Below are 27,433 nucleotides of genomic sequence, written 5' to 3' on the forward strand. Positions count from 1 at the left end.
TGCAAGCCTCTTTAATTAGATTTAGGCTTACTCGTTGGCAATATTCAAATTATGTGTAGATGTTTTCTTAGGAGAGATGCTGTCTGTGTGTTCTTGGAATATATATGGGTAACAGGAACTTTTTATTTACATTACACAAAATTTTAGAAAATATTTTTCAGTAAAAATGTATATTTTGAGTAATAGTTGAAACATAGCATACATGCTGCTCTGTAAGCTGTTTGTTTTGTTTTGTTTTGGTTTTAATAATATAAGCATATTTAATACCTAAATAGTATTCCCTTATGTGGATGTAGTATGCAATACTGAATAAATCCTTTATTAGTGAATATTTACTCCCCCTCCCCCAAATTTTCCCTAAACAATATTGAAATGAACGTCTTTTTACATTCCTCTTTGCAAAATCTAATTTTTCCCATGAAGGGATTTTTATAGGAAGTAGATTATTTGGGACAAGGAGCTTTGCTCATTGCTAGGAATGTTTGCACACATTGCCGATTTCCCGCCTAAAAATACCAATTTACACACCTACCTATGCTTATGAAACAGTTACTCTTTTCCAAACAGCATTTGAAATTCTAGGTGGTTCTCTGGGCAGAAGGACAGAAGAATGCAGTGGTCCTATGCTAAAGCCACTTACAAACTACTTAGGGAAATCTAACACATGAAAATAGTTGTCCTCCTCATTTCCATTCCTCTTCTGCTATAATCAGTTCTCCACACTGCAGCCAGAGTGGTCCCTTTAAAATGCAAACCAGATTAATAAGTGGTTCATGGTGTCTCTTGCAAATGTAAAATTTCAAGTGAAAGCTGTAGTCCATAATGTAACATTTGTAGATGTTTTTAAAAGGCAAATCAGATCATGTCCCTCCTTTGCGTACAATACTCCAGTGGCTCAGAATAAAAACCAAAACCTTCACCTGGGCCTCAAGACAGTCAAATCTGGCCACAAACTGCTGACTTGTCTGCCAGTACTTTTTCTGCACGGCCTCAGCTCCAACCACTCTTGGCTTCCTGCCTACCCTTGACCACGCTGAGTTCATGCCTCTCTCATTCAGGCCTCGCATTCCCCAACCCCTCTGCCTGGAATGTTCTTCCACCACATAAGTCTCGGACTTACTCCCTCGTTTCCTTTAGGCTTCCACTTTCTTATATAGGCAATCCCTGATCTTAAATAAAACGGCACCACCTGTCACATTCTACCCCTTTAAGTAGTATTGTTTTTTCCTTTTTAGCTGTTAGGTAGGTATCTACTGATGTTTTTCCCCTTATTGATTGCAGACTTTCTGGGAGCAAGGACTTTGTGTATTGGGCTCATTACTCTGTCTCTAGTACGTTGAACCGTCCTTGGAAGCCCGACCACCAGCCCATATCCTGAATTTGTGGGAATTAGAAAAGGGCACTCCTGCCTCAAAATATCAGAATGCCAATGCTCAGTGAGCAGAGTGTGCGTTGTAAAACTGCACGGTAATTGTGAAGTAAATGACATGCCCTGGCGGTGAACAACGCATGATTTGCGCAATTATAAACATCGATCCTGTGCTTGAAAGGTTATATTACTGAACCAAGTTCCTTTGCCCTGTGAGCGGCGAGCCAAACGCTGAGAAGCTAAGGTTTGCAACCAAGAAAGAGTTTATTCACAAGGCAGCCAAGCAAGGAAACAGAGAACAAGTCTTATATCCACCTCAGCGGAGGCAAGGGGGCTGGGTTATTTATGGGCTGCGCCTGGTGGTCCTAAGCTGGCGAAAGGTGATTGGAAGCGGGAAAAGGTGAGGTAATCTGCGCAGGCGTTTTCCGTATCTGCGTAATTGCAGCTGCATATTCAAAATGGAGGCGCTTAGAACACGGGTCCCCAACCCGGAGGCCGCTGAGCGCTACCGGTCCACGGCCTTTGAGGAACCGGCTGCACAGCAGGAGGTGGGCAGCAGGTGAGCCAGGGAAGCTTCATCTGCAGCTCCCCAGCGCTCCCCAGCGCTCCCATTACCGCCTGACCACCCCTCCCCCACCCGTCTGTGGAAAAATTTTCTTCCACGAAACCGGTCCCTGGTGCCAAAAAGGTTGGGGACCGCTGGCTTAGAAGGATCTGAGGGTGGAATTTTCCAGTCTTCTGACTTCAAAAGGCCATTCATCTGCACAGGTCCAGTTTTAGGGTCGGTGGTCCCAACCGGCCTTAGCCGGCTTGCACTGGACAAGAGCTGACTCCAAGTTCCTGTAAAACAACTGGGCTACTTGAAGCTGGGAAGGTAGGCAATGAAAGAGAGGAAAAGGAAAAGGAAAAATATCGACAACTTAATCAGTGAAGGCCCTTTACAAGCAGAGGGGTTTTGACAAGCTGTTCCCATATCTGTTGCTCTTCAGGACAAGCTCAAGAGTTCCCGTTAGCCGTCAGCTTCTGTTAAGTCCGTGGGGCATGGTTTCAGTTGTAGCAAGCAATAAATATTTGTTGAATTAATTCATGAGTGAAATGACATGACATCCATTCAAAGATATACCTGTAGATCCAAATTCGTTGTAAAATGTAGCTCTGGAACGTTTTCTTAATGGGCAGTACATGGGTGTCACAAGCCAAAGCAAAAGTTTGGTTATAGTCTTTGAAATTGTACTAATAATATACCAAGTCGGATGGGAATAAATAGAAAGAAAAGTTAAGGAGAATAGGCTTTAACAGATGTTCATTTATAGTTGGAGAGAAAAGGGAAAATTTTCCTTCTGCTCAGGTGCCTGTCTTGAAATTCTCACAATTTTTTTTGCAGACAGTTTGGCTGGTTTCCAAACATACATCATTGCTTGTCTGGTATGAGGAATGCCATCTGTGCAGTATGGAAATCCTTCTTTAAAAATGGACTACTGCTAATTGTACTCTGGGCAGGTGCTGTTAAAGTGAAATCAGGTGCCAAGCTTACAGTGGTCTAAAATGACTATGCTATGCTGAAAAAGAATGGCATTACCATATTGTAAAATGGAATTTAAGCATGGCATGTAAGCATTCCATTTTTGGGGTGTTGTAAAGGTCAGATTGCATAGCAAAGCTGTAAAACTTTCAAACTACTTCCACCATCAACAATGGAATAAAGCTTTACTTTAAATCAAGGATATAGGCTACATCAAAGTTATGTATTTCCTCACTAAAATATCTTTCCAATTATAGTTTTTTCTGAAAATTACATGAAGGAGGAACTGAAAAGTATGACTACCGATTACAAAATAAATTAATTAATTTTGTAAAATTAGTCAGAATTAGTTTTTCATAGTTATTAAATGGAACCCATTTTATTATTGGAATAAATAGACTCAATGGAGTCTTTTTTAGCCCTCTGCAGGGCAAAATAACCAATTTATTTTCCTTAAAATTATTAATTAAATAGAATTATTATAGGCTATCACAGTTATTATACTACAGATTCTTGATGACACACTCACCTGCTACTGTGCTAATTCGTATAATGCAAGATAGAAAAACCTCTCAAATTTTAAAGTATGAATATAAATGTGTCTTCTCCAGTAAAAAGTCATCATCATTATAAACTCTAACTTCGTTAATGCTTATGGTGTGTGACCTTTCCTATCCGCGATATGGTTAACGCGTTATACCGTTTAATCCTTACAGCAGCTCTATAAGAGTCCAGTATTGTTCTAGGCTACAAATGAGATAATTGAAGCTTAGCAAGTTAAAGCATCTTACCTAAACCCACACACCACTAAGTGGGGCTTATAGTCAAATTTGTTGAACCCCAAAGCCTGTGTTTTGACCACTCCAAAAATAGTCTCTTCATAAAACAAGCATATTAGGTAGAAGGATTTCCCTTATTAGCCCATCTAATCGCAAAGGAAATGTCACCATCATAGCAAAATATTGTAACTTACATACCACTTGATCTCAGCTAAAATTTCAGCCACTGTAGCCAAGGCAAACAGACCTACAAGCAGGAAGTTTAAAAGGCCCCTCCTTTACCATGAATCTAGTGGGTCTGTTAAAGCCAAGAGACTTAAAGCAGGAAGCTTATTCTTATATCCAATTCCAGTTAGCTCTGTTACCTTGTTTTGTTACCGAGTCCAAGCTCGTACTGCTTGCCACAGGACAGGCCACTAAATAGACTAGTTGGTGGGGCAAGGAACAGCAACTTTATTCAGAAAGCCAGCAGACCAAGACGATGGTGGATAAATGTCCCAAAGAACCATCTACCCGAGTCAAAATTCAGGCTTCTTTTATACAAAAAGGCAGTGCAGGAGCACCGTGACTGGTTGTTAACAAATTTCTTGGTGCAGGAATCCTTTGTTCTGGCAGCTGTCCATGTAGGTCTGCTCACAATGTTCCTGTAAACCTCCAACAAGACAATTGTTATTTTCTGTTCTGCAACTTTTTATAAAGGTCAGAGCCTTGAGAATGGGCTATCTTGCATATTTCTGGCAATAGGCAATACTCTTAGAAAGGTGCAGAGCCAGCGTGACCAAGCACAGGCAACAGAGCACAAGGGTTAGAGCTAAAGGAATAGATCCAATACGGAGTCAGATTTATTCTTCTCTGTCACTGTTTCTCATCTTGCAATGGATTCGAATTATCAAATAAGACTTGGAAAGTTGTTACTGCCAGACACTGGGTTTTGAACAGAACTGGAAGCTTAAGTATCAAAGGAGAATCCAGAAAAATGATAAAAAGTCATTTGGAGCTGTTAAAACATAAACTGAGGTATATTAAAACTTTTAAGAGTTTGAGCAAAAAGTGATTCAGATTGGGCAGCAGCAAACCAGAAGTGGTTAGGAGCACTCTGCTGACAGGAGCTTGAGGAGAGACTTACGTAGATAAAGTTTGGAAGCAAAGTAAGAAAAATATTGATTGGCTATAGCTTAAATCCTAGTTGGCTGTTTGTAATCGGTTGTCCTTAGCATTTTAATTTCATGTCCTTGAGGCACTTACAGGCTTAGATTTTGGTTTCCTTACATTGGCTGCCACGCATTAGAGCCACCTCAGTCTAATTAATGAAACTAATTAGCTTTACATGATAAATCTCTGCATTACAGCAGGATTTAGTTCATTAAGGTGTGTTAAAAACAAGACAACAGGCCCCAAATTGAGTTGCTTATGCTAAATCCCATGTCATCAAACCAAGACTTAATTAACGTTTTGGCTCTCCCAGAAAATGAATCTTAAGTCATTCAAGGATCACCTGATCAGCACTAGTTAAGTAATCTGTCGATTAGGTAACAGATCTTTGCCATCACCTAAAGGAAAGTAACTTTGTAATAACCAACTCACTTCTTTGTCAGTATAACTTTCTTGTTCCTGCTCCCTTCTGCCTATAAAGGTTTTTCATTTCCCACATGTCCTCAGAGCTCAGATTGGAATTGATTTTTGCTCAAATAAACGCTTAAATTTAATATGCCTCAGTTTATCTTTTAACAGTCCTGGAGTTGGAAGAGGGAACTGAAGAGACCCCCCCAACGGCCCCAGGAGCAATGAGCCAGCAGGTGAAGGTACCTGTCGAGCCCCTTCAGTTCACTTTTCTTGCTGTCTTTGGAGGTGGGGAGTAAGTCCCTCTCCGATCGTAGCACTGCAGCTTTTGCATCATGAGCTTTCAGACTTTGAGCATTTCTGGGTCTGGGATAGGGCTGGGTCTGCCTGGGTCCGGTGTGAGGTTTCAGGTGGGTAAAATTTTGCTTTAAAACTGCACGGGGCTTCCCTGGTGGCGCAGTGGTTGAGAGTCCGCCTGCCGATGCAGGGGACGCAGGTTCGTGCCCCGGTCCGGGAGGATCCCGCATGCTGCGGAGTGGCTGGTCCGTGGGCCATGGCTGCTGGGCCTGCGCATCCGGAGCCTGTGCTCCGCAGTAGGAGAGGCCACGGCAGTGAGAGGCCCGTCTACCGCAACAAAACAAAACAAACAAAAAAAAACTGCCCGAGTGGGTTAACTTTACCAAAGATCATCTTGAATTACAGTGGCCACAGTGGAGAACTTTTAACCTAGATTAGCTTATCCATTTACCAGGTGCTCTAAAGAAAAAGGGGCCTCAGCCAAACGTTCACCATAAAGGATAGAGGGAAATTATTTTTCTTCCTCCACAGTTTCTGGTGACCAGGGAGAGATTTGCTGGGACACCCCACTTGCTCTAGAGCCTGTAGAAAGGATTTTGGGAAAACTGACAGAAGCCGGCAAAGGGTAAGAATTTTTATCAATGCTCTCCCAGATGTCTATTTTTGTTCCCTGGGTAAGAGAGGAAGGTGAAATTTCATATTGCCCCTTTCTTTCACATTGGCAGGAAAAAACATGTGTAAGAGTTAGATCTCTGAATTGTGACTTGTAAATTTGCTTTCAGGTACTCTTTGGTTGTTGATCCATCCTCTCCAGGGACAGCTATTGCCTTCTTGTTTGGCTTCTTGTTCTGTGTCCTAAGAACTTGGCTTTCTGCCTGACTGGGGCACACAAGTTCTTGTGTGTCCAGGCAGCTTAACCGTCAGGTTGGGGGCCCCAAAAGTATGGCTTAACAGAAATGTGGGTTTCACTCCATTTATGGCTAGGGTCCCACCAATTGTTGCCAGCTCTCAGGGAAATTGTCTTTCTTTCTTTTGGTTTTCCTTGGGTGCAGCTCTGGATCTTAGGAGGGTAGTATCTTCTTTACTTGCTTTGGGGATGCTTCTTACATCCATGGGATTGTTCAGTACTTCCAGGAATATTGACTATTTGTCCCAGCTGAAACCTGATAAGATTTTCCAAAAAATCTCTATGGTGAGATGTTGGTGAAATTGAAAGCTGATATTCAAAGCCTGATAGGAACTTTTTTTTTTTTTTTTTTTTTTTTTTTTTAGGCTTTCTTCCCTAAGCTAAGATTCTGAGGCCTTTGTGGAAGGATTTGCCTCAACATTCCAAAGATATGTTACAAATGTAGAACATAGGAATTTTTTATTTCCACCTTAGTTGAAAATCTTCTCCTTGATATAAAGAAGCAAATTAAAGATAATGTAGTTGGATGGCTGGGTCAGCCTCTTGATATCATTCTGGTTGCAACCCAATTCTTTGAGGAGTGAAAAAACAACTGTACTCGTTTTACAAATCCAGTCTCTACAAGAACAGAAATGCAGCTCTAGAAATAATTCAAAGGCCACCTATCCTTTTGACCAGTCCCCAAACCTCCTCTATTCATCTTAAAAGGCTTGCCGATACTGCAAAAGATCTGGACTTAGAAAAAAAAAAGTCTTCCTAGAGAAACTGATATCTTTTCTTCGTGCTTTTGAGAAGTAAATGTTCTACCCAGTCAGTCTCCTCTATGAACCCAGAGCTGTAAGATCTCTGTTTACATCTCTCTATATGTTTATGTATATCTATGTATGTATGTTATATAGATGAGTGATTTTCTTTCTACCTCCAATGGAATTTCCAAAATTAATTTGTAAAGACCTCAATTTAACTGGCTTAAAGAAAACTAAGCATTTATATAAATCAAGCATACTCTCAGAAATATAGAAACTAACCCAAACATTTTTCAAGTTCAAGTGATCTAGGATAGTCTTCAGTAAATAAAAGCTAGTTTAAGCTTGTTGGTTTAATTAAAACAGGCATATCTTTAGAGCTATTAATAGTAAATATAACGCAGGCATGTAACTTTTATTCTACCTAGGTTTACTAAAAGTCAAATAAGCTCATGTTATCTCTGTTACAGAATTTGTCAGTAAGAGAACTTAAGGTGATGATTAGCTGTTCAATGTCTCATGAAATTTTCACAAGTAATCTAAATATATTGTTAAGAACAAATAAGTTAAATAGAAATATGTAAGATAAAAATTTATAAATGAGCTTTTCAACAATAACTATGCTTTATGGTATGTCTACTTAAAAATAGTTTCCAAAATCTTCTTGGTAACTTGAATCCTTACAGTTATGCTGAGAAAATTAAATGATGAATATTCATTGAATATTTAGACCGTTTTGGAATAAGATAAAATACTGAAAAATTAATTACTGAACACAGGTTTATTCATTTTGGGCTTTCTTTTACCAAGGAGCTAGAGGTATTTGGGTCTACTAGTAAACATGGCTTGCCACACTGGAAAATTTACTATGAGGAGGAATACATCAGTACTTCTAGAAATTCAGAAATGTATTTATAAATTTGCCAACATACAGAATGCTAGCATAACAGACAGTCCACAATTGCTTACTTCTTAGTTTTCACTAGGAATTAAGGATTCTAAGGGCTAAGAATTCTAATAAATATATGTAATTAAAACTACTTAGAGGGTGAAAAGAAACAACTGTGTACAAAAAATAGGTAAGGAAAGTAAAGTGACTGGTTGTTCCAGAATGAGTAAAAGGAAAAAAACATAGGACAAAAACTGAATGGATGTAAGAAAGTTTAGAAGGTTTGTGGAAAAGGAATCCTGGGAAAGAAATTTTATATGTGTTCAAGCTTGCTAAGATTCAAAGGGATTTATTTAAATTTTTTTAAAAATGAGTTTTAATATTAAAAGTATGCTGGTGCAAAATTAGAATTTGATTTTCTTTCTGTTAGAAGGACAAAGTTTGTTTAGATGTTGGTCTTCTCTTATAAGAAATTGTAAACAAAGATTTTGCTTTACATTTAAGTAATCTGCCTGAACGGCAAAGATTTTCCGTCTTAAAATAATTTACTGTGCTTCACATTGTCTTTATCAGGTCTTTGATTACTTAAGAAAACCCAGTCTTTTCAATATTAACAACTATACAACCTTCTGTTTTTGCCTTTAACATCTTCTACTGTCACTTTGGTTAAATAGAAAATTAAATGGTATTTCATAATGATTTTGAATTCCTCTCATGTAATCTAAATTTTAATTGAAAAATTAATCTACCATGTATATTTGTAGTGAGTGACTCACTAGCCAAAACCTATAATACATTTTTAGCTCACATAACCATAAAATATGCAATGTAACAAAACTATGTAGGATAAGCAATGTTAGATTTTACCAACATTGATTAATGAGTGATTACTTTTATGATGGCATAGGACTATTCTGTTACTTAGACCTTATTATGTGATTGTCTGTCTGAAGAGTTCAGTGGCTTGTTGTGTGTGTTGCTTGGCTTATAATTGAATATTGCTATTAATTTATATTATCTGTCTTTGCTTGATGATAAATAAAAGTTGTTTTTTTTTAATTTTTTTCTAGAGGTCTAGGTCAGATACAATACCCCAGGGTCCTGCTTTTACAGGTTCAGTTCTTTCCAAATGCCAGTGGATTTATCCAGTCTTCCATCTGAGGGGATGATTCAGGAGTATCTCTGCCTATGACATTATAGCAAGTAGTTGGCAGGGACTACTTTCAATAATCAGGGACTTTTAATGTCTTGGATTAGCTTGAAATGAGCTCTGCAATAGGGAACTCTCTGTGAGAAGGACATGAGTATGAGCTGAAATCTAAGTAGATGAACTGAGATTCTGGATCAGTTGTTATAGACTGGCTCTTAGACACTTTCACCACTTTTCTGAAAATGGATATAGTTCAGTTTTTTGAAATTGCCCAAATCAACCATTTGATCTTTCTACCAAAACAAAGGTATATACTTTTCCTTTCATGAAATGCTTTGTAAACCCCTTTCTTATCCATTCTTCATGTGTATCCAATATAGACATTCTTTTTAGATCTCTGCCACTCTCTCTTTACTATAATAAAGAAAAAAATATATTTATAAGGTATATGTTTATATCGAATATAATAAGTGCATATTTTACTTTATATAATCTGTTTCTAAATGGATTCATCAATTTTCATCAATGGTTTGTTTCCTTATAAAGCTCAGAGCTGATTTAAAAACCACTATTCTCAATGGAAAGAAGTAAAATTCCTTGGAAAGGGATTTTTAGGTAAATATGCTGAGAGAGAAAGAAATTAACATAGAATATCGTGTTAAGGTATATAATATAAATTAGATAAAGGCTTGCAAACAATTGAAAATGTAAATCATTTTTTAGTTATATACAGTTTTCAAATATTATTAAAGCTTTCTATATAACCTGGGATTGAGACAGGAATGTCTTCTGTAAAGTTGCAAACTGAGGAGAATATATTTCCAGCATATACTGATATTTCAGTAGCATCAAATTCACAGTTGAATGGAAAAACTATGCTGAGATAAAATTTTTTTAATTGACTATGAGCTTAGGAATTCTACTTCATATATGTAAAGTAATACTTCCATTTCACTTTTATAAATTTATTTTCTTTTATGCACTCAAGAGAGTTCATTACCAACATGACAATCTGTACTTTTTCGACTTTAACCACATAGCTATTTCAGATGAACTTTAACAGGTGGCATTCACATCATGTATATCCAGGCTGCCCAGTGATGGCAAATGCAAAGAATGAGGTCCAAACGTATAAAAAATATTGTTTTTCTAGACACTTTTCCTGTAACAGGACACATCTCCACCTGGAACAAATCCACAGATACTTCAAAGTATAGTAAATCCCCATCCAAGCTTATTTGCTCTTTCATTTCTTAAACCCACTCCTCCTGTATGTCCTACTCAAGTGATACCACTACCATCCTCCTAGATGCTCAAATTTTAATTCTGAGTCTATTCCTTTTGACTCCTTCCCTGCCCTCAAACTCAAATTGATGGTCGATGGTTCAGTTAACTTCATTTTACGTCCATCCCTTACGCTCCATCTTTGCTCTCATTAACTTGACCAAGACACTCATTATTATTAGAGACCTGGATGATTTTACATTCCTGCAGAAGGATTTAAGTTTGCTTCTGGCATTCTTTTGGGTAGGAACGCATAATTCAATTAGGAATGAGGTGGTTTTTAGCTGAGTTTGTCTACTTGAGGCTGGTCTATTTCTAATTCATCCTTATTCTAGTTTGTTTGAGCCTCTCTTCATTATTGGAAACAGAACTGTAATTTTTGTCCCACACTTTACACCCAATCTTAGTCCCATCAAATTACTGAAAGTTTTGCTGAGCTTCTGATTTTATCATTTACTTCTTTCAGCTCAGTTATTTAGCCCCTGAGCTGATGCTTAGAATCAGCAAATGGTTTAATGAAGAAAAAGTACTAAATGTCAGAATCACTAAAATTCGCTTCCTTTCTCCTCAGGACTAGGGCTTATCAAGTCCTGCCTGGATCACTCTCTAATGCCTTCAAATAGAGATGCTTAAAAAAAAATTTTTTTTTGAGGTGAAGTTCACTTCACATAAAATTAACCCTTTCACAGGAGATCAATCCAGTGGCATTGTGTACATTCAGAATGTTGTGCAACCACTATTCCTGTCTACTTCCAAAACATTTTATCAATGTAAAAGAAAAACTCTATACCCGTTAAGCAATTACTTCCCATTAACCCCCTCACCCTCCATCAGTTTTCTGCCTCTAAGGATTTACCTACTCTGGATATTTAATATGAATGAAACCATTCAATATGTGACCTTTTGTGTCTGGCTTCTTTCATTTAATATAATGTTTTCAAGAATCATCTATGTTGTACTATGTATTAGCACATCATTCATTTAAAAATTTTTTTTAATTGAAGTATAGTTGATTTACAGGTTTACAAGTTTCAGGTGTACAGTACATATTCTTTTTTTTTTACAATTTTTTTTTGTGTGTGTGTGGTATGCGGGCCTCTCACTGCCGTGGCCTCTCCCGTCGCGGAGCACAGGCTCCGGACGCGCAGGCTCAGCGGCCATGGCTCACGGGCCCAGCCACTCCGCGGCACGTGGGATCCTCCCGGACCGGGGCACGAACCCGCGTCCCCTGCATCGGCAGGCAGACTCTCAACCACTGCGCCACCAGGGAAGCCCAGTACATATTCTTTTTCAGATTATTTTCCCTTATAGGTTATTACATAATATTGAATATAGCTCCCTGTTCTATACAGTAGGTCCTTGTTGGTTATCTATTTTTTACATAGTACTGTACTGTGTATATGTTAATCTTGCTTCCTAATTTATACCTCACACACCCCCTTTCCCCTTTGGTAACCATAAAGTTGTTTTCTGTGTCTGTGAGTCCCCCTCTCTTTTGGAAATAAGTTCATTTGTGTCTTTTTTTAATTTTAGATTCCACATATTAGTGATATCATATGATATTTGTCTTTCTGTTTCTGGCTTGCTTCTCTTAGTGTGATAATCTCTAGGTCCATCCATGTTGCTGCCAATGGCATTCTTTCATTCTTTTTTTATGGCTGAGTAATATTCCATTGTATATGTAGACCACATCTTCTTTATCCATTCATTTGTCAATGGGCGTTTTAGTTGCTTCCACATCTTAGCTATTGTAAATAGTGCTGCAATGAACATTGGGGTGCATATGTCTTTTCCAATTACAGTTTTCTCTAGATATATGCCCATGAGTGGGATTGCTGGATCATATGGTAGCTCTATTGTTAGTTTTTTAAGAAACCTCCATACTGTTCTCCATAGTGGCTAAACCAATTTACATTCCCACCAACAGTGTAGGAGAGTCCCCTTCTTTCCATACCCTCTATAGCATTTATTATGTGTAGACTTTATGATAATGGTCATTCTGACTGGTGTGAGGTGATACCTCATTGCAGTTTTGATTTGCATTTCTCTAATAATTAGCGATTTTCAGGTGCTTCTTGGCCATTCATATGTCTTCTTTGGAGAAATGTCTATTTAGGTCAGCATATCATTGATTTTTATGGCTGAATAATATTCTATTATATGTTTACATCACATTTTGCTTATCTGTTTATCTGTTAATGGACACTTGAACTGTTCCCACCTTTTGGCTATTTCAAATAGTGCTGCCGTAAGCACACATATCCAAGTATTTGTTAAGTACCTGTTTTCAGTTATTTGGTATATATACCTAGAAGTGAAATTGTTGGGTCATATGGTAATTCTTTGTGTGTGTGTTTTTTTTAAATAATAGTAACCATTCTAATGGGTGTGAAGTGGTATCTCACTGTGGTTTTAATTTGCATTTCACTACTGTCTATTCTTGAGCATCTTTTCATGTGCTTGTTGGACATATGTATATCAGGTTTGGAGAAATGCTTATTCAATAATGCTAAGATATCACTTCTTGCCAATGCAATCTATTTAACACAATCCCAATCAAAATCCCAGCAAGTTATATTGATTCTGAAGTTTAAATGAAAAATCAAAAGACCTAGAATAACCAACATAATACAGGAGAAGAAAAACAAAATCAAAGAATTGACACTAACCAACTTCAAGACAATATAAAGCTACCATAATCAAGATGTGTGGTATTGGTTAAAGAATAGAAAACTAGATCAATTGATCACAACAGACAGCCCAGAAATAGACCCACACAAATACAGTCAATTGATCTTTGACACAGGGCAAAGGCAATTCAATGGAGAAAGAATAGTCTTTTCAACAAATGGTGCTGGAACAACTGGACATCCATATACAATTTAAAAAAAAGAATCTAGACATAGACCTATGCCTTTCACAAATATTAACTCAAAATAAATCATTGGCCTAAATATGAAATGCAAAACTGTAAAATTTTTAGAAGATAAGCTAAGAGAATGTCTGATGTTGAGTTTGTCAATGACTTATTAAATGGAACACCAAAAATGTACTCCATGAAGGAAAAATGTGATAGGTTGGTCTTTTTGAAATTAAAAACTTTTGCTCTGTGAAAGACACTAAGACAAAGGAAATACAAGCCAAAGCCTGGGAGAAAATATTTGCAAAACACATATCTGATAAAGACTTTTATCCAAAACATACAAAGAAATCATAAAATTTAACAGTAAGAAAGCAAACAACTGAATAAAAAATGGATAAAATATATGAAAAGACCCTTAACCAACAGATGACAAATAAGCACACGAAAAGATGTGCAACATCATAAATCATTAGGAAATTCAAAATTAAAACAATGAGATACTACTACACACCTATTTAGACCAAGATTAGAAAAATAACAACACCAAATTTCGGCAAGACTGCAGAGCAACAGGAACTGTCATTTATTGCTGCTCAGAATGCAAAAGTATAACCATTTTGAAAGATATTTTGGTCAATTTTTATGAATCTAAATATAATGTTACCATATGATCCAAACACTCAATATGTACCCAACTGAGTTGAAAACTTATGTCTACATAAAAACCTGCACATAAATGTTTACAGCAACTTTATTCATAGTTGCCAAAACTTAGAGGTAAAAAAAGTATACTTCAATAGGTAAATGGATAAACCGACTGTGGTACATCCATACGATGAAATATTATTCAGTGATAAGAATAAATGAGCTATCAAGCCACAAAAAGAAATGAAAGGACTTTAAATTCATATTGGCAAGTTAAAGAAGTTGATCTGAAAAGGCTATATAATGTATGATTCCAACTGTTTGACATTCTGAAAAAGACAAAACAATAGAGACAGTAAAATGAACAGTGGTTGTCAAAAGGAGGGCAGAAGGGGAGAGGTGAATAGGTGAAGAACAAGAAATGGATTTTTAGGTGTACAAAATACTAATCTGTATGATTCTGTAATAGTAATAGATCTATGACATTACACATTTTAAAGAATGCATAGAACTCTACAACACAAAATGAATTTTAATATAAATTATAGATATCAGTGGATTAAAAAATAGAAAATTGATAAAATAAAGCCAGGTATAATATTTGCATTAGCAATAATCCATATTCAAATAATTTTATTTTCAGTTGTTTTGAATTATTTATGCATTTAATTAGGCCCTAGTTTGCAAACTAACATTTTGTAACTTTCTCTGGTATTTATTTATTGATGTCCTACTAATCACTAATTTAATGGCTTACATCAAGTTTGATTTTCCTTTGGCATTCTGTAACTGTATACAATGGAAAAATTTGGGTATCATTATTTGCTTTACATTATATTGAAGTGCCTAATTTTTCAATCATCTAACTGACTTATTCCTCATGGTCTCTTCTACCCCTCCCCCCCACTTAAATGTGGTTCTGCACTTATCTCACATTTCTTTTTCCTCTCTATCTATCCTACTTTTGTGAATTTATTTCCCAGTTCTATGCAGTTGAATGTTTATCATTGCCATATTTAAATTTCTAACTTGGATATTCAAAAATTTGCTATAGATGTCTTATTTGACCTTTCACCTCAAAACTCAACATATCTAAAACTGAATTTATCATCATTTTCCAAAATGCACATCTTCTCATTCCCATGAAATGTGCCCTCATGCTTATAAGAACTCAACCTTGAATAGTTGGAATAATTATTTCAAATATCCTCTTTCCCCAGAGCCAGGCTTCCATTTTAATGGCTCTCTTATCCATATCTTTTATCTGATTCCCGTCATCACTACCAGGTTCTGACCACATCATATCTGAAGCCATTTCTGAAGCCTGCTAATTATCCCTCTACTCTACCTTCTAGGTCTTCCAATTCTTTTTATCAAATTCTGCAGGTTTGATTTTCTGTTAACACCATTTTCACACACTAACTTCAGAAACGCAGGGTTCAATTGTCATAGACTGGCATTCATCGTCTTCCATAATTTGACTCTTGGATACCTCTTCATATTTCACTCTCACTACAGGAATACACCAGCCCTAGCAAAAAAAAAAAAAAAAAACCCACAAAAAACACACACACACAAAAAGCAAAACAAAACCAAAACAAACAAACAAAAAACTATTGATTTGTTCACAGAATTTGCCTCCAGGCATACATTCCCAATTAATGTATTTTATTTCCTTCTCACTCTCACCCAAATATCAACATCCTACTCATCTCCCACCTTCTCTGTCCTCACTCTTTTCAGTTTCTGTAGCTCTTATTGATTTTACTATTACATTTTACTGTAACTTATCTTTTTATGTCCTGTTTCCACAACATCATTGCAAGTTCTTGTTGGGGCGAGGGGAGTTTCCTATCCCCAGCCCAGATAATGGCCATAATTTATACCCTGAAGTACAGTGTTTCCTACAATGAATGACCTTGCAGTCAGAAAAAGTCCATAAGAGAAAATACCACAGAAGACTTTTCTCTTCTGAAGGAGAGGTGGCATGTTTTGACATTTATTGATTCAAAAATGCTTACTGAGATCTTACTTTTTGTAAGAACCTGGACTGGGCCGTAGGATACCAGCAATGAAGAAAACACTAGCATTTTTATTAATTATTTTTCTAAGCATATTGCATTTTGCCTTCTTAACTTTCTAGGGCCTGTACCTTTTTTAAAAAAAGAGTTAACAGGCATATGCTGTATAAATATTTGCAAAGTTAAGGAGAAAAATTCTAGTACTCAAAGCAGCAAGGAAATTCTTTGAGGAAAAAACTATTTAAACTAGAGCCATATGCATCCTTTTCTATGTGGCCATACTATGCCAAGGAGACAGGCCCTTAACTCTGCTTTATACATTAGCACAATGGAGTTTTTCCAGGCGGGCCAGGGTCTATGCCAAATTTGCCTTGGTGAAATCTACAGAACAGGCTTTCCTATTTTAAGAACTCATAAGCTATGAAGACAGAAGACATCCAAGTATCTCCATTTTCAGAATTCATAATGGCAGTATTTCTTTCAGCTTCCTCAAACTTGCTTTGAAATAGGTTTGCATTTTGTGGTGATTCTTAAAAACTAGGAAGTTCTGTAAAAGTCATGCTCTGTTGGATCTTGGTTCATCCAACATTTCTCAGGATATTTATATTTTTATATCAACAAGAAACCTGTTATGTAATACTTGTTTGCAGCAGGAATTATTAAAAGCATGCCCTTTAGATTTTTGTTGGAAATCAGAAATGAGTTCATTTCAGATTTTTTCATATCAATATCTGTACTCTGCTAATTTAATAAGGATTGCAAAAAATTTAGAATGAATTAACTGGCACCCTTCATAATGACATGGGGTGATTAAATATCTTCACAAGGATGGTAACAGCAACCTCTGCTAATAATCGCTAGAACCATAATTATGTCAAAAAATTTTATTTCCTTTTGAGACTGTGTTTACAGTAAGAATTCTCCAGCAATACAGAACTGGGAGAAAAAGAAGAAAAATAACTCAAAGAATAAATAGAACATAAACATATGGCAAAATCACAGACTTAAATAACAATATCAATAATTACATTAAACGTAAACATTCTATGTACCACAATTGTCAGGAAGTATTTGTCAGAATGAATATAAAAGCAAGACCAAACTATATAATGTCTACAGAAAATACTCTTAAATATAAAGATCCAAATAAATTAAAAGTAAAAAAAAAAAAAGAGAGATATCCAATGCTAGCACTAACCAAAAGAAAGCTGAAAGGGCCATATTATTATTAGACAAACTAGATTTCAGAGAAAAAATATAAATACTGCTGAAGAAATGTATTTCAAAAAAAGTGTATTTCATAATGATAAGAAGCCTACTGATTAAGACGATATAGCAATCCTAAATATTTACCACTTAATAACAGAGCTCTAAAATACATGAGGAAAAAGCTTATAAATCTAGAAGGAAAATAAAGAAATCCAAAATTATAGTCAATTTTAATACCACCCTCTCAAAAATAAATTGAACAAGTAGAAATCTGTAAGGACATAAAAACTTAAACACTAACAACTTGGTGTATTTGATATTTATATAACACTTCAGACAACAGCAAACTATACATTTTTTTCCCCAGTGCATAAGAAACATTAAGATAAACCATCTTCTGGGCCATAAAACAAGGCTCAATAAATGTGAAAAGTTTCAAGTCTTAAAAAATACATCCTTTGGGGCCTCCCTGGTGGCGCAGTGGTTGAGAGTCCGCCTGCCGATGCAGGGGATACGGGTTCGTGCCCCGGTCTGGGAGGATCCCATATGCCGCGGAGCGGCTGGGCCCGTGAGCCATGGCTGCTGGGCCTGCGCATCCGGAGCCTGTGCTCCGCAACGGGAGAGGCCACAACAGTGAGAGGCCCGCATACCGCAAAAAGAAAAAAAAAAAAAAAAAAAAATACATCCTTTAAATACAAAATGAAACTAAATTAGAAATCAATATCAGAAAGATCTCTAGAAACATTGAAATATTTGCAACATATATAACACACAGCAATAACCATATATAAAAGAGTAAATCATAAAGGGAATTAAAAATATGGAAAACTAAAAACAAAAAATAACATATCAAAGCTTGTCTTATTCTCAGATGACATTTTAATATGTATATAGAATATCTGTATCTACAAGATACCTACTAGAACTAATTAGTGAGTTTAGCAATTTGTAGTATGTAAAATATAAGATTAATTGTACTTCCATATATTAGTAAGGAATAATTAGAAATTGAAAGTAAAGGATGAATACCATTTACAGTAGCATCAAAAATTATGAGATAGGGATAAATATGACAAAATTTAGTCAACAACTGTATACAGAAAGCTATAATACACAGTGAGATAAAAAGAAGTCCTAAGTAAGTGGAAAGATGTATCAAATTCATTGATTGGAAGACTCAAGATGGTTAAGATGTTAATTCTATCCAAGTTGATCTATAGAGTCCATGTAATGCCAATTAAAATCCTATCCGTTTTTTGGTAGAAATTGACTACAAATTCTAAAATTCATATTCATAATTCATATTTTGACCTAGAATAGTCAAAATAGGTTTGAATAAGAAGAACAAAGATTGAGAACTAATACTACTAATAAGTGATTTCAATACTTATTACAAAGCTCCAATAATCAAGAAAATGTATTGATGTAAAGATAGACAAGTACATTAATGGAACAGAATACAGGGTCCAGAAAGAGGCCTGCACATATATGAACAACTGGTTTTCAACAAAGAAACAGTATAGTTCAGTGGCGAGAATATAATCTTTTCAATACATGTTGCTGGGACAATTGGCTATCCAAATGCAAAAAAAAAAAAAGTTATGAATTTTGGTCCATACCTTGCACCATATACAAAAATTAACCGAAAACATTTCATATACCTAATATAAAACCTAAAACTATAAATCTTGTAGAATACAGGAGAAAACATTTGTTTTCATGGGTTAGACAAAGATTTTTTAAGTATAAAGCAAAAGCAAAATACATAAAATAAAAACTTAAGTTGGACTTTATCAAAATAAAAAAACTTCTGTGTTTCCAGAGACAGTGTTAAGAGAATGGAGACAAGCCTAAGGCTGATAGAAAATAAATTCAAATCATAACTAATAAAAGACTTATATCAAAATATATAAAGAATGCTCAAAACTCAATAAAAAGCAAAACAAAAGTGACAATGAAAAACACAATGAAAAGATGGGCAAAAGATTTGGACAGACAGTTCACCAAATGAGTTATAGAGCTGGCAAATAAGCACATGAAAAGATACTCAACATTAATATTCATCACCTATTTGAAAAGCTACAGTTAAAAGGATTCACTATGTTGAGTATTGCAAAGGATAGGAACTGGAACTCTCATACTCTCACTCTTGGTAGAATTGTAAAATTTTATGACAACTTTGGACAGCAGTTTGGCAGTTCTTAAAATGTTAAACATACACTTACTCTATGATCCAGCCATTCCACTTCCAGGTATTTCCCCAAGAGAAATTAAAGCATTTGGTCATACAAAGATGTGTATGTGAATGTTCACAGCAGTCTTATTAGTTACAGTAAAAAACTGGAAAGAACTTAATGTTCATTAACAGATGAATGAATAAACAAATTATGGTAAGTCCATGTAATGGACACTATTCAACAATAAAAATGAATAAACTATTGATATACACAAGTTGCATGACTTACAAATGCTGGGTGAAAGAAGCCAGCAGAAAAGAAATATAGTACCTACAATATTATTCCATTCAAGGAACATTTTAAAAATGTAAACTAATTTGTAGTGACAGAAAGTAGTTCTGTGGTTGGCTGGGGCTGGGGATAGAATTAGGGGGTGGTTTATGGGGACAGAAGTAGAAGGATATACTGATCTTCCTTCATTTACGATGGGGTTACATCCTGATAAACCCATCATAAGTTGAAAATGTTATAAGTTGAAATGCATTTAATACACCTAACGTACAGAACATCATAGCTTAGCCTAGGCTGCCTTCAACATGCTCAGAACATTTACATTAACCTACAGTGAGACAAAATCATTTAACACAAAGCCTATTTTATAATAAAGTATAGAATATCTCATGTAATTTATTGAATACTCTATCAAAAGAGAAAAACACATTGTTGCCTGGATACAGAATGGTTGAAAGTGTATAGGTTGTTTACCCTTGTGATCAAGTGGTTCATTGGGAGTATCATACAACATATTGCTACTGAACCAAACTTGGGTCTGCTCGTCCACACGCAGTAAATCCAATCTACTGACACCAGGTTGTGGTAAAGGAAAGTACAGCGTTTATTGCAGGGCGCCAAGCAAGGAGAACAGGCAGCTCATGCTCAAAAGATCCGAACTCCCTGATGGCTTTCAGGGGAGGGGTTTTAAAGGCAGTGTGAGGGAGAGGGCCACATGGGGCATGATCAGCTCAGGCTCAATTCTCAGATTGGTTGGCATCAAGGTGAAGTTTCAAGTATCATCAGCCTTCTGGTTTCAACCAGTCTAGGGTCTATGTTCTTGCAGTCAGCAGTTTTCAGTCTGCTTCCTGTAAAAACAACTTAGGAATGTGTGTCAGGCCCTTATCTGTAGCTTTCAGGGAACTATGAATTCAGTGATTCTGCTGTGTGGTGGATTTATAGTTGAAATTGTTACCAGTTTTGCAGTGCAACAGCTATTCTTTGTTTCTACATCTTCACATTTCTTAATCATTAACTCTTGAGTCAGCCTTTTGAGACTCAAGAGAGGCCTAGGAGACTAAAGTAAAAGCCTTTTATTCCCAAGGATAGGGACACAGGGGCTTGTATATGGTTTCAGTGCCCCCTTTTCTTTGATACTACTCAATCTTGAGGGGAACAGTTTCAGGGGAAAAAAAGGGAGTAAAGTTTTGGGTTGAGAGTTAATCATAAACTCAGCAGAGGAACTCAGTTTTAGGGGGACTCAGTTTCAATATCGCAAGCATGGGAAAAGACCAAAATCCAAAATTTGAAGTATAGTTTCTACTGAATGCATATCTTTTTCACATCATCGTAAAGCTGAAAAATCGTGAGTTAAATCCTCATTAACTTGGGGACCATCTGTACATATTATAAAGGCTGTGAGGAAATTTTGGATGTGACAAATATTTTCATTATCTTAATTATGGTGATAGTTTCATGGATGTGTACATACATATATGAATAATGGACTTTAAATGTGTATAGCTCATTGTATATCAATTATACCTCAATAAAGCTGTTTAAAAATACTTTTATCCAGGTTTCACTTTGAATGAATCTTTTATCTTTGCATGATTTTGGAAGAACATGCCTTGGTAATTTGGAAAATATCTGTCACCAAATTATGCTGTTAAGCTAATGGTGGCCTCTACAAATTTTCCAAGATGATCGTTTTTCATTCAGAAGCTAGAATTCTTGTCAAATTGGCAGACTGACTGACTTCAGTTTCTTGAAAATGTCTCTAAGTACTAAAGTCAGAATAACCATGGTTTGTCATTATGTCAAAATGGTTTCTATGAAAAAAGTGGAGAGTTAAGCTCACAACTCAATCATAAAAGTGCTTTTTCTTGAGATTTACATTATACTTCAGTGTGCAATAGCAGGGCTTGATGAGCACTCCCATCTTGTCACACAGAATATTACAAAGACATGCACTCAAGGGTTGAGGTTTTAATGTAATTAACAATTTTAACTGCTTCAGCAAGGACACGTTTAAATGTAACTGTTTTTTCCTTTTTGTTTTGCACTGCTACTGTGCAGTGAGTGACGAAGAGTACACTGATTCCTAGTACAGTTTGTTGTCAGCAGTTTTACCCACCATGGCTTTTGTACACAGTGAAAAAGGTATATAATGTCTTAGTGCCATTATAAAAATAGTTTTGACCTTTCAGCCCACGAAAGAAAAGAGTCTTGGGGAACCCTGGGGTTTTGCAGACCACACTTTGAGAACCATTGGAAATGATGACATAATTGCAAGATAGAAAAACAGTTTGAGGCATTGTAAAGGCAAATAGTAGGGGGGAAAAAAGCAATTAAAAACACCTGGGAAAAAAACTAAACAAGTAAATTATGTTCCAAATATAAAGCAAACTAAAATGTGGCAAAATTTTAAACAGTTCAGAGAGTGTCTTAAACATGAATGCTGTTCAATTTTCCTTGCATAGTCCAGGGTTCCTGACATTAGAACATACGAAAAAGAAATATAATCTTTGTCTATTCTTTGGCCAGTAGTGACCAATATTTATATAGTCATGTAATTCAGATCTTGTTTATTTATTTTCAACCTTAAAGTGCACAAACCATGTAAGACCTGCTTAGACTTGCAAAACAAATTCATGTATTATCATTGACTTTGTGAAAGAAGAGCTCACCAAGGATGGGGTTTGGAAGTGGCAACTGGCAGGAAAGGTGCAGGAAAGAGCAAGGCTGCTAAAAAATAGGAAGCAAGAGATACCATTGAACGTTGATTGAACAAGGAACTCAGATTTAAATAAAGTTTTTAAAGTTACAATTGTAATAACTGTATAAATAATCCTACAAATATTGACATTTAAAGGAGAAGATGTGGAGGAGTGTGATGTCATCAGTGAGCGAAATCTTCACTTTCCAGGGCAAAGTGATCAGTGGTTAATAGAGGAAACCGATGAATCCACATTGGAATAGGAGAGTCATAGAAATAGCTTCTGACAGAGTTTAAAGTATAAACAGTAGAATTCTGTCTCTAGGGAATAAAACTGATGTAAGGAGAAAGATGCTTTTCGACATTACATCTTCTGTAGTGTTTTTTAAATGAAAGCAGGTATTGAATACATAATTATGTTAATAACAATGTATAATATTAAATAATATGTATTGTTTATATATTATTAACTGTAAAAATTATTTATATTTTATATTTTTGTTTTTTTAATTTGTTTGTTTGCTTCTTTATTTAAAAGAAATATTCCAATCACCAAAAAATTGGATTACAATAAATACAAAGAACTTTTTTCCTGAATCAATTTTGAGTAGATTGCTGATCTGCTTCTGTTATATTATAATTTAAATATATTTATATATTATATACTGCAAAATATATTAAATAATTATAAAATTATATAATTAATAGCATATAAGTAAACAACTATTTTATATGTTTTATATAAATAAACAACTATTTTATATGAGTTGTGGTTTAACTCATATGCATTGCTCTCATGATAATGATACCTTGAGTCTGTAAAGCTTGATCCCCTTGACTTTATAGGCTTTGTTTATTCTTTATATTCTAATGTTTAGTACAAGGTCTAGCATATGGTAGGTGCTCAATAACTATTAAGTAAATGTATAGGTGACATGATATTCTTGTGGGTCCAGGGAATACTGTGATATCCTTTAAATAATTTCATCTGATACAACTTCACTTTTCTCCACCTGTTCTATTGTAAAACAGAATTACAGTCTGGTAGTAAGTGCCCTTTTCAAGAAAGGGAAGGAAGGAAATTAATGTTTTTTGAGTGCCTACTTTTTGCCTCACGTATCATTTGATTTAATCTTTATAATAATACTAGGTATGAGTTATGATAACAAGACCATTGCAGTCATCCTGCATGCTCTGCTTGTAGAGGGCCAGGCAAATGGAAGAGCCTCAATAAAGAGTCGTGAAGAAATAAATATCATTTAAATAAAATTATTTTAGTTGAGAAACAGAGGAAGCAAAGCATCAGAAACTTTAAGCAACTTTTTGAGTTGTGTTAGAATCACTAAATGGTTTGATATGTACATCTGGCCGAGCCCAAAGCCTGGGAATTCACATCATGCCCTAGTGTGGCACTAGGAAACAGCCTGTCAACTCTGTGTGACAGCTCAGCGTTATGAGTTTTGTTTTCTAAATTAGTCTGGTTTTATTTGACTTCAAGGAAAGGACTTTATGTCTGACCCTTGAACAATCTTCCAGAATAATAATGGCAGTGTCCATTTCATCCCCGATTAACAGGCTGATTCTTTACAGCTCCTTTCCTAGAGGACCCTACAGCTCTGTGAGTAACATGCTATTGATTTTCAGGGCCCAATTTTCCTCTAAAAAAACTTGCAGGAAATTGATACCAGTGATGGTAGCTATTATGTTTCACATTCTTACAGCCTCCAAGAATCTGGCTGCCTGAGTTTTATCATGTAGTATGTTAGAGAGTGAGATTCAACCAGGCCTTGATTTAGCATCGCCTTTGAAGCTCCACCAAGCAACCTGGCTCCATCATGATGGCCTAATCCAAACATATTCCATTTTCTGTTAAATATGTCAGTGCCATATATATAAATTTTTAAGTATAATACACACACACCCCTAACCTATAGGTGCTGGCCAAAATGCAGCTTTCGGTTTGGCATTCTCTGTACTGAGTCTGTGCTACACTTGGTAGCCAGACTAATAATAAATGTCATATAAATCTCTAAAAATAGACCACTGCCAATTTTGATATAGTCTGCAAATAGTTGGAAAAACAGTATAAGAGTCACTTTTTCAAGGATGGTCTCTTTTTTGTTAGCTTATTTAATATTACAAGATAATGTTCAATGACAAATAAATTGCATTGGCTCAGCTCTGAATAGGATTTCAAACGTAATAAGTGGCTGCTTATTTCACATTTTTCTGTCTATAGCTTCTCTCCAGTTTGCATTTCATGAGTTGTGTTTAGTTGAGGTCCAGCACTCAGAAACTCAAGCAGGAAGCATGTGGGGATTCTCTGCTTTGAAATGTGGATGGGTTAGAAATAACCTAGAGAAGTGAGAACATTTCCTGCTTTCCAAGTGGGCTAAATTTCTGATCCCACTCAAGTTGGATGGATATCATTATGTCTTCTAGATATTTACATATCTAAATGGATTTAATGTGAAGCATTCTGAATTTAGTAGGTGGGAAAATTCTACGTTTTTTTTTTAATTTTTAGTTTTTAATTTATATTGTTTTTTAAAATATGGCTGTTTGAATCAGACTTCATTGTTTCAGTTTTCACCTCCCAGGAGGGTCAATATGACTATATTCTACCTCCTTCTTGTTGCCCCCTTTACAGTCCTTTCTGCTAAGGCACTGAGCACATTATATCCCAAGGGTGGGCTCACATGGTTGTCAGTAACAAAACTGCAAGCTCCTCAAAGTTAGGTTCTTTATCTTTGCCACCGTTAATTCATAGTGATGGTCAAAAAAATGTTGTATTTACCTTCATCATAGTTCTCTTCGACTTTGGTCACGTTTTAAGTTATAAATATGACCTTGAATAATTTAAGTACGCCTTCTGACCCCCAGCTTCCTCATCTGTAAAATGGGATAAAAATATACACCTTGGGAGACAAGGATTAAATAAGATAATACAATATTAGTTAAATTTTAGTCATGTGAGTATCAAATTTGAAAATTCTGCCAGGCCAGTCATTTATTAAGTGTCTTTAAGTTAATTGCATTTAAAAAATAATACAACTGGAACTTCCCTGACAGTCCAGGGGTTAAGACTTCACCTTCTAATGCAGGGCGTGCGTGTTCAATCCCTAGTCGGGGAGCTAATATCCCACATGCCTTGCGGCCAGAAAAAAACAAAAACAAAAAAAACCCAAAGACATAAAACAGAAGTGGCATTGTAACAAATGCAATAAAGACTTGAAAAATGGTCCACATCAAAAAAAAAATCTTAAAAAAAGTAATACAACTATTTAAAGAAGAAACTTTGTATTACAAACATGAATGCATACTAAAGAATATTTTCTATAGATGGCAATTTAAAAAATAACTTAACAAAAATTAAATGTCATTAAATATTTAACATACAATAAAAATAACTTAAATACAAATAATAAAAATTCAATTTACAAAGTGCTTATAACTGAAGAAAGTTACTGAATGAATAAAGGAAACTATTAAAAATTAGTTGGCAACGAACTCAGCATTGGACTCTGTATTGCTTTCTTTAAGATGAAGATGAGGTTCTTCATCTGTAAGACATCTCAATGTTTTTCCTTTGGTATCAATTAGCATAGGAATGCCAAATGATATGTGTGCAGCGGGAATTAATATTGTATCATTAATTGGATTGTCATTTAAAATTTTAATAGAGGTGGGCAGCCTTACTGTCTGTACAGGAGGGGTACAAATGATTATTAATTTACCTCAAGATATGTTGAGTTATCAAAGAGACACTACATGTTTGAAGACTCAGGAATATTCAGTGTTTCATAGGTAAAGTATTAAGTACATGAACGGGCAAATTTGCTTTCTTAGAGAACTTCTAAGAAAAATTTGTAATTTTTTCAAGGAATATTACAAATAAATTTAACAAAAAAATATTTAAATTGGCTGATAGTATAAACAGAGCTGCCAAACATTTACCTTAAAAGAATATTGAAAAAGTTAAAGATAAAAGCAAGATAAAGACTAGTACAAATCATGTAGTAATGGTTTTAAAAGAGGGAAAGCCCATCATTGCTGCCTAGTTGTAGGAGGCTCTAATGTAGGTTGGAGCTAGCATGGAGCTGGAACTTGCCAGATTGCTCCTTTTGCTGTTGGGCTTAGAGGCCTCTGCCCTAAAGCAGGCATGACCTAGTCTCTAAACCCGCTACCCAAGCCATGGATCACACAGTAGGGCATTGTATAGTCCTACAGATAGCATGGATATTTGCATATTAGGTCATAGTATAATAATAATACCAATGAAGTTGGAAAATCCGGAGAAATTGTGTGCTTCAAACATTCTCTGTCTCTCTCTCTGTCCCCGTCTCTCTGTCTCTGTTTTTGTCATGCATGAAAAGCTGACGTACTAAGCTCTTTGGTTGACAACATCTACCTGGCTAGTGTCAGGAGAAGTAGAATTGACAAGACTTGGAGATAGAATGGATGTGAGAGTGGGAATACTCAGGATGTATCTACACTGGAGAAATATCTGTACTTAAAAAGTGGCAGTATTCACAGGGGTAGGACATAGGAAAGATACACAGCCTTGATGATAGTGATGTGAGGAGAGGATCAGGGATAAACAATGATGAGCTCAGTATTGATGTGTTAAGTTCTAAATATGTCTGTAGTATCTGAGTAGGGATATACAGGAGTCAGTGTGTATTCAAAGAAGACCAGTTGAAGCTTGGCCTATTTACACTATTCATGAAGAATGAGAAGGATCAGGCTTCCCTGGTGGTGCAGTGGTTGAGAATCTGCCTGCCAACGCAGGGGACATGGGCTCGAGCCCTGGTCCAGGAGGATCCCACATGCCACAGAGCAGCTGGGCCCGTGCGCCACAACTGCCGAGCCTGCACTCCGGAGCCCGCAAGCCACAACTCCTGAAGCCCGCGTGCCTACAGCCTGTGCTCTTCAAAAAGAGAAGCCACCGCAATGAGAAGCCCGTGCACCGCAATGAAGATCCAATGCAGCCAAAAATAAATTAATTAATTAATTTAAAAAAAAA

Source organism: Mesoplodon mirus (genome assembly GCF_964341445.2).
Source record: "Mesoplodon mirus genome assembly, chromosome: 9".
NCBI lineage: Eukaryota > Metazoa > Chordata > Mammalia > Artiodactyla > Ziphiidae > Mesoplodon > Mesoplodon mirus.